Source organism: Pinus tabuliformis, chromosome 9, assembly GCF_031772625.1.
Source record: "Pinus tabuliformis cultivar Carrire ecotype Pingquan chromosome 9, CPIR1, whole genome shotgun sequence".
Lineage (NCBI taxonomy): Eukaryota > Viridiplantae > Streptophyta > Pinopsida > Pinales > Pinaceae > Pinus > Pinus tabuliformis.
In genome coordinates, this window is record NC_142307.1 from 1,467,350,229 (window position 1) to 1,467,358,030 (window position 7,802).

The window sequence follows — 7,802 nt, forward strand, 5'->3', positions numbered from 1 at the left end:
TTGAAATCGAATTAGTGATGAACCTGAAAGAGATTTATTTGAAATCAAATTGGTTTTTCGCACCTGAACCAGTTGTATTAAACAATAAAAACCAAACTATGTCTTTACAGTCATACCTTTACCTACCATTCCAGTGCTGACAATAGGACCATGTGCAATTTACAGTTGTACTTACCACTGCTTATGATTCTCTTGCCACTGTCATATTTAAACTTTAAAGTGATTAGTGATCAAATTGGTTACGAACCCGAAACTTTGCTGCCGATCACTGCCTACCATTCTACTGCTATCAACCATTCCTTCAATAGTAGCATGTTAAATTATTTATATCGGTGTCACGCCATTATCAGTTTCAGGGTATCCTTATGCAATGTCTATTGCAAATTGAGAGTTCAATTAATTGTTTCACCTCTCTCTCGATTGAACATTTCAGCATTTGTTTCCTTGGACATTTTATTGAAAAATTACAGGCCCGCCATGGAAGGAGACCAGAGCAGCCGAAGACTGTATGTGGTGATGCTCCCATTTTTAGGCCAAAGTCACTTCAATGTATGCTTACAGCTTTCCAGAATGCTGGCAACCAGAGGCGTAGCGGTCATTTACGTGAGCCTCCCTTCAAACCTGGATATTCTCCGCCCTCTAGTGGAAGGGCAAGGATGGAAGGGTCACGGTTTTCCCCTCTATTTCCATGATTTAGCGATCCCTGACTCCGAAGCTCCTTTGCCGGCGAGCGGTCACAACACCAACAAAATCTCCCACGACACGGTGCCCAATACACGCTTCGATCTACTGGAACAAATGCGCGACCCGTTCGAAGCTCTCATGAGGGAGCTCACCGGGAGGGAGTACTACGAATCCAGGGGCCTGCCGTTTCCCGACCGCCTCGTTCTCGTCTTCGACTTCTTCATGGGTTGGTCCGCCGCCGTGGCGGCCAAGTTTGGCGTCCGGTCGTTCACATTCGTCCCTCTCAGCGCGCACATGTGGCTGTCTACGGAGGCCATATTCTGGAGCCGGCCGGAGCTACTGTTACTGCCGGAAGTTGCAGAGGCGGTCGAGATATTGTCTGCGGTGGACTTTGTGGCGGTGCAAGTTCGCAGGCACATGGACTTCACACGGCTGGCAGATGGGGTTATCCTTGACACGTTCCGAGAGGTGGAGCCGAAAATCATGGGATACCTTGAAAGCGTGGGCGTTGGAGGCGGTAAGGCGGTTTGGGCGGTTGGCCCGGTTATTGATTTTCCTGGAAGGGATCAAACCCAGAGGCCCGGGACGCCGAGATCTTGGCGTGGTTGGACCGCCAAACACCCGGGTCTGTCGTCTACGTGTCTTTCGGAACTGAATCGTGTCTTTCTCCAGCGCAAGTGACCGAGCTGGCTCTGGGTCTGGAGACCAGCGGGAAGCCCTTCCTGTGGGTACTGCACTCGCCCGAGTCCTCGTCGGCTGAGGATTGGAAAGCGGACCTGTTGCCCGAGGGCTACGAACGGCGGGTGCAGGGACGGTGCCTGATCGAGACCGGGTGGGCGCCGCAGGGGGCCATTTTGGCACACGAAGCGACGGGCGCGTTTATCAGCCACTGCGGATGGAATTCGTGCCTGGAAAGTGTGGCCGCGGGGGTTCCGATAATCGCGTTGCCGTTGCAGACGGACCAGCCGGCCAATGCTCTGCTTTTGGCGAGGGAAACAAAAGTGGCGGTGGAGATGAAGATGATCGATGGGGTTGCTGCACGGGATGAGGTGGAGAGCGCGGTGCGCAGTTTAATGGCCGGGGAGGACGACGAAGCGGTGGAGGTAAAGCGGAGGGTGAAGGCGGTGAGTAAAGCTGCCATTTCTGCCCTCTCCTATGAGGGAGGAGCCGCTTGGAAAAACTTGGAATCATTCATTCAATACGCGTTACAGGTATGAATTCTATCCGTTTTGTCTTGTAAAGTGAAGGTTGCATTGAATTCTAACATGGGGGGCCATTTTTAATGGGCAGTGACCGTAATGTTGTTTACCACTACTTCGCGATCAGTCAAGATCACTTGAACTCAGTGTTCTTTCGGGGCTCAAAGTTGTTTTTCTGTATATTTATTTATTTTAACAATAATTTTTATTTCAATGAATCACACTGGTTGGTTCAAAATGTATCAGCAAATGATATTTTATGTGAATTTCGTCAAAAAAATCTTTTATATACTTGATATGGATCATATAAGCCTCAACCCTACAATAATTTTTATTTCAATATTTTGTGAAAATTCTTGTTATATCGGAGACAAGAAGGATATATTACAAAGTTGCTTTCCTGTATATTTATTTATTTTAACAATAAATTTTACTTCAATATTTTGTGAAAGTTTTTATTATAGAGGATATATTGTGTTTAGTTTTTGTTTGAGTGCCTATTAACTTGCTTTGACTTAAAACAATTGCATCATTTTCCAATTATTTGACTTAAAACAATTGCATCATTTTCCAATTATTTAACGTGAGAAATTTAATTTTAGTGTTTTTTAAGTAAGTTTTTATGGACGGCATCATTCTCCAGAAACTTAATTTTAGTGTTTTTTAATAATTTTTTATTGACTTAAAACGATTGCATCATTTTCCAATTATTTAACGTGAGAAATTTAATTTTAGTGGTTTTTAGTAAGTTTTTATGGACTTAAAACAATGGCATCATTTTCCAATTATTTAAAGTGAGAAACTTAATTTTAGTGTTTTTTAATAATTTTTTATTGACTTAAAACGATTGCATCATTTTCCAATTATTTAACGTTAGAAATTTAATTTTAGTGTTTTTTAATAATTTTTAAATCTATTTTCTTTTAAGTAGAAACAATATCTTGCTATTATGAGATTGGATCGAAGATATTTACAAAAGATTAATGTCTTAACACACAAGAGAATTGAAGATATTTACTTAACACAAAAGAGAATGGAAGATATTTACTTAACACAAAAGAGAATCAAAGATTACAAAAGATTAATGTCTTAATACAAAAGAGAGATAGTGATTTACAAAAGATTAATGTCTTAACACAAAAGAGAGATAGTGATTTAAATTTATTTAGGCTTTGTTTAGCAACCCCACAAATTTAAATTTATTTAGGCTTTGTTTACCAACAACACAAATTCGTCTATATGGCATTTTTTTTTAGGAATCTCGTAAAAAATATTTCAAAAAATCATAGTGTTGGAGTGTTTGAATTGTTTTTTGATGGTGGAAATGAATTCAACACCATCAAGAACACCTGGGGCACCCAAAATTCTGAAATTTGACACAGCGATAATCCAAAATTTCATATATATATATATATATATAGATATCCATAATCTTGACCAAATTTTTATTATTTTCTGGGCTAATTTATGGGTTTTCTAAACTACGCCAATCTTTTATTTACAATATGATTAGTTACACTCTTATTGTGCAATCATTACATTGTACACTCAATGAATATAAACTATTGAAAGTGGAGAAATGGAGGAAGCTAAAACAAAAATAAAAACAATGGTAAGCTTAAAATATAAGCTATTGAAAGTCGAGGAATAAAGTAAGTGAAAACAAAGATAAAAACACGTGGTAAGCTTAAAACATAAGCTATTGAAAATCGAGGAATAAAGTAAGTGAAAACAAAGATAAAAACACGTGGTAAGCTTAAAACATAAGTTATTGAAAATCGAGGAATAAAGTAAGTGAAAACAAAGATAAAAACATGAGATACTAATCCATAACTAGGGGACAGGCTTCTATTCTTGTGTAGGGACCAATAGTTGTTATAGTACTGGTCCCACACATTCATCAAAAAATCATCATAAAACATAAAATAATTGCACATAAATAGTTTATATTAAGTTATATAAGTTATTAAGTTTTGTCCAAAATGGGCCCATATATTGATTGGACCAACAACTTTCAAACACCAAGTCTTAACATAACAAGTTGAAAAGACATCCCGTCCCAGCTACATCGAGTTCTGAATTACCAATTAAGTCAAAATGCACTACAAAACATTCCATTGAATTCTATCGAGGAGTGCACCTATCCCATCAAACAAGCACCCACTGATTTCCACTAGAGCAACACATCCCATTGTTGGGTAATACATGCACAAGAAAAGTGAAATGTGTGTCAGCCATATCTGCATTTATTTTTAACCATTCAATCTAATGAAGGCAATAAATGTTACCATTCAATTAAGGAATTAGTTCAAAGGATGCAATAAATGACACCAACCCTTTCAATTTAGGTATTAAACACACCAACCCTTTCAATTCAGGAATTAAACTCAGGAAAACAAAAGGATCAAACATAAAAGTTTATCAACCATTGGATCATGTACAAATCAATCTAGAACACACATTTGAATTTGGGAGATGGCAATCCATGCCAATCTTCCCTACCAATCAAATTCTACATAAAAAAACTATAAAATAACCTCAACCCTTACTGACATGCATTTGAAACATTAATTCTACTCATCAAATGCTAGAGACATATAATCAGAGCATGTGTACAGTGTTACATTCATTTTATTCATCAAAATGCTTGAGACATACAATCAGAGTGTGTGCACAATGTTATCAGGTTTAATTTTGTTGAATAATGTTATCATGTTGATTTTGTTGCTGCTATTTTTGTTTACTTTTGTTGTTTTTATTGTTTATATGATTCATCCATTCCCATAATGTTTACACAATATATTTTTTGATAGACATATTCTAACATCATGCATTCTTTGAAAGACAAAGTTCACACGCCTTAGAGGTAATATTTGATTAGCAAAAGCACCCAGAAAATAAATAGCTAAAACATATAACCAAGCAACCAGGGAGCCCAGGAACACTTATTACTCTACCACACTTCTTATCCTTATTCTGATATTGAGGGCTCCCTAATCTAATGTAGAAGAGGGATTAAGATCAAGACTACACCCTAACTATAGAAGAAAACAAGAATTGTGTAATTACATGCCCAAGTCTACATAGACTATTCACCAATTACCATTGCAAACAATATGCAATGTTACAAAAAGAAGACTAAGAAAAATCAACATGTTTATTTTCTAGTGATGTATGCTCTCTGGTACAAGCTATGTTATTGTTTATACACCTCACATAATTTAACCTATCAAAGAAGTAACTACGATCAAGTAGCAAACAAGGAGTTGATAAACAATTTTAAATTATTTTCAACCCAGAATTGTTTAGGGACACATGGCTTACCATGCACATAGTCCTAGAATTCAACAAAAGGAAATGTTAAACTTAAGTTATAGTACATAGCTAAAGCAATGATTTTTTTTGCTCATTGATTACAATGCTAATACTACATTGACATGGTATTATTCATTCTATACTTAATTTGTAAGAGTTGTGTACCTACAATTAACTAGAGGCTTAGTGGGTTTTGGTTCTTATGGACTGTAGCAATTAGGGTATAATGAGTAGTGAACTGACATTGTTCTTTTGTTAGATTAGTAGGTCCAGTTGGGCCAATGTTGAGATCAACAATTTTGTTTTCGGATCAAGCATTTCATGCTTTTATACCTTGAAAATATACATCAAATTCCATGCAATAAGCCTTATTTTCACTAAGAAATTGCTAGTGCACGAATGATTGGTGATCTACTAAGAAAAATCAACATTTTTTTAAAATCATAATTTTGTGGTAAATCTGCAGGTTGTTGCAGCCATGCCAAGAGTTTCTATTGCAGATCGTACAAGGAACAAGAGGAGGAGAGGGACCAACTGCGATCCAGTTCATCAGATGTGGATAGGGGGGGGGTGATGTGAATGCTCCCAGTGCTCCCAACAATGTCATTGAGAATGACACTGTGGTGACAGATCATGTTATCCCACCATCAACCATAGAACCACCTTCAACCACAGTGCAAGGAGAAAATTCAACAAAGAAAATTAACGCCATAAGAGGTTGGACAAAGAAAGACACGCTAGTTTCAATTGATGACACAGAGTTTAGGGGACATTCAATTCGTTCCTCTACAAAAAAACATGGTATTGCTATGTCTAACATACATTATTAGATAAATGGGTCGACTCATACAAAGCGTAGAGGACCTGTTACAGTTATGACTAAAGAGGAGGAGAACAAGGTGGTTGACTACTGTAAGGAGATGGCCCAACTGGGACATGGGTTAGAGCTTATACAACTTAAATACACAATGTTGTATCTCTGAGATGATAATGGTCAGCTATCATGCCAGGGCATCTAAGATAATTATTTTGGGGGTTTTGTTTTAATTTGGAGGACCAATGTAGGAAACAGATTTAAAACAGTGATGCCTAACCTTTTGAATAATATTAATATCTAAACAGAGGGCTGCTATTAAAATTCACACAGTGATATAGCTTGCATGGTGGTGAGCAGAAATAGAGAGGTGGTATAACTATCACAGTCTTCAAATTGAAGATTAAATAATCATAAGTAAGAAAACCTTTAAACTATGTTCAGAAGGTTTAACAAAATATGCTTAAGCTTACAACAGATGCTGATGATATTATGATTTAGAGGGAATTAATAAAACAAACAGTTTATATAATTCATTCTCTTTATAAATGATCACTTCAGAAGCTTATAAGAGTAATTGAAACACAATTACGCCTACCTGGTTGTCTTTGTAAAACATAAGAACATGAAGAAAACATTGTGAAATAAAGCTGGAAAAACTTACAGAAAAACGAAACTGTATGAATTAGAATTTAGAATCAATTTGCTTTTGTATTAATGATTCAAAAAAGTCAAGTACATTCAATGCTTAGAAATGATTCTTCAAGGGTGCAACCATTAATAACTTGTGAAAGAGAGTTATTTATGCAATCCGAGAAATCAGAAAATATCTTAAACTATTTTAAAAAAATAGATAATTACAAAATTAGGAATATAAACTGCTAGCTGATCTGGCACTATTTTGGTGTTGTGCTGTTTGATGACTGTTGCTGAAAAAATTGAAAACTGTTGAACTTGTGATGACTGTTCCTGTAAAGGTTGAATGTTGTTTGATCACCCTCTAGTCAAGTAAATCAATTAATACTTCCCAACGCTTCTTATCTGGGATAGATATTTTGGTTACCCTTCTGTAAATTTCATCCATCTCTATATACTTCGTGAAAGTGGGTTTTACTAGAAATATATGCCTAATCTCATCTAAAATGAAGAAGGTGTCCCTCAGTGCATTTAGCACCACTCTTGGTGTTGCTGCACCTTTTATGTTTGACACTGAAGCTGCATTGGTGCCTACCTCTATAAGCTTTCGAACATAATCCTCAATAGTCATTAATTTGTCGTTAATTACAAGCATAGAGGGCAAACCCTTGCTGGTCAAGGGTTCAATCTCACTGAAAAATCGTTGAAATATTGTATTCACACTGCTGCACTTTTCTTCCAACTGAAGGATGAGGTTCTTCTTGGTGATGATCTTCTTTACTTCCAGAATAGTTATTGTCCTGTCAATTATCCCTAATTCTTCAAGCTCATAGTTGTATTTAAAATTGAGGAACTTGATTATATCAGAAGCAATTTCTGGCATATCCTCAAGCTGTTTATAAATAGTTTCAACAACTTGGTGAGATTTCTCTAAGAGGTCTTTTTGATCAAATACTATCTTGATATAGGGCCAGATATCCTTAATTTCTTCAGTAATTTCTTGCCACAGAATTTCTCGTGCCAAACCCAATTTGTTTCCAATGTAAGATTATTTAAGTTCCCTCTGCAATGTTTCAATCTGAGCTTTTTCTCTCTGCAACTCAGTTGCATGTGAAGTGTCAGCAACTATTTTCATATGCTGTAACTCCTTGAGT

General features: G+C 36.8%; 1 pseudogene across 1 annotated transcript; it reads left to right on the top strand.

Annotated features, from left to right (window-relative positions):
• Positions 1 to 267: 267 nt before the first annotated feature.
• LOC149154134 (zeatin O-xylosyltransferase-like) lies at positions 268 to 6,340 on the top strand (annotated as a pseudogene). Its single transcript, XR_016262582.1, has 2 exons — positions 268 to 1,895; positions 5,665 to 6,340. The product of XR_016262582.1 is annotated as a zeatin O-xylosyltransferase-like (transcript).
• Positions 6,341 to 7,802: the final 1,462 nt, after the last annotated feature.